We start from the raw sequence: 1,511 nt of genomic DNA, 5'->3' as shown, positions 1-1,511 counted from the left end.
TGGGACCCCATGCCGAAGCTTACGGCTGCTGCGCGACCTCCAAGCTTCCCTCACGCTCTGCCTAAATAGGCCGCAGGGCCACCACACCCTAGGGAGAGCACCTCAGCTGACCCAGCAGAGCCCACCTCAGGGTCGCTATAGGTCACGCCCTACCTGGCTCCTCCCCAGCTCTCCACCCTAACCCGGACCACCTCAGGGCCTCCCCAGGGGCTGCACAGTCCCCCGGGGGAAACCCTGCCCCCTCTCTCCAGTCTGGTGGGGTCTCTAATTATGCACCCATTGTCCTGAGCTTGACCTCCTCCTTAGCTCCACCTGAGCTCACAAGGAAAAGTCCTTCTTTTTCCTTCTTGCTGTCCATACAAGGTAGCCCAGGCTGACCTTGAATTCTCTTGCCTCATCCTCCCGCTGGCTGGGATTATGGGTGTTGGCCACCATGCCCTGCTGGGTATGTGCTTTATAATCTGGGTGAATCCTGTTTCTTGCTTCTCACTTTTCTAGGCTGCCTGTAGTATGAGTAGACAATAATTGAACATAGTGGCTTAGTGACATTAAGTTAAAAACAAACAAACTTACTTTCTTCTTTTTTTTTAAATGTATGTAGGACAGGTTCTACAGGGTCTGCAGGGTCTCACTATGTAGCTCAGACTTGGGGATCCTCCTGTTTCCAGCCTCCCACACGCTGGGATTACAGGCATACTCCACCACGCCCAGTCTCAACTGCCATGGGGATTGATCCTGGGCTGCTGTGCTCTGCTTAAGAAGGCACTTTAATCTACTAAACCAGCTGTCTGGCCCTCCCAAACAGCTTTTTCTTTCATTCTCCATTCTCTGTCTCTGTCCCTCTGTCTCTCTGTCTCTCTGTGTCTCTCTCTGTCTTTGTCTCTGTGTCTCTCTCTGTGCCTGTCTCTCTCTGTCTCTGTCTCTGTCTCTGTCTCTGTCTCTGTCTCTCTCTGTCTCTCTCTCCTTTCCTTTCTTTCTCAGTGCTCTGGATTGAGCTGAGTACCTTGCCACCGAGCTATAGCTTTCATATTTTCAGACAAGGTCTCAAACACTCATTGGTGCAGTTTGGCTGAGGCTTGCCCTCTTCTGCCTCAACCTCCCAAGGGCTAGAGACATAGGTGTTTGCTAGCACCACCAACTAGCAAGGTTGGAACTTTGAAAACTGCCCCAAGAGAAATCAAAGGGTTACCTTGCCCAAACCAGGTGTGGTAACAGGCCTGTTACCCCAGCACTCTGGAGGCCGAGGCAGGAGGATATCCTGCAGTTCAAGGCCAGCCTGAGCTCCATAGGAAGATCCTGTCTCCAAAAAAACAATTTACTTGCCCCCAGGGACTGAACCAGAGCTTGGGTTTTCTGGAGTGGGGTTTAGGGCAAAGAATCGGGCTACACCCATGACGCCCCTGGATGTGGGGATCACTGTTCACCACAAGTTAGAGTTATCCATCTTTTGCTGGACCTTTTGTTAGGGTGACTCATACTGAGATCCACAATCTACAATTCTTTTTGCCCAC

The sequence above is a fragment of the Octodon degus genome, unplaced genomic scaffold (assembly GCF_000260255.1).
Source record: "Octodon degus isolate 3935 unplaced genomic scaffold, OctDeg1.0 scaffold00374, whole genome shotgun sequence".
Classification (NCBI taxonomy): Eukaryota; Metazoa; Chordata; class Mammalia; order Rodentia; family Octodontidae; genus Octodon; species Octodon degus.
The sequence above is the reverse complement of the archived record's forward strand: the minus strand, read 5'-3'. Positions refer to the sequence as shown.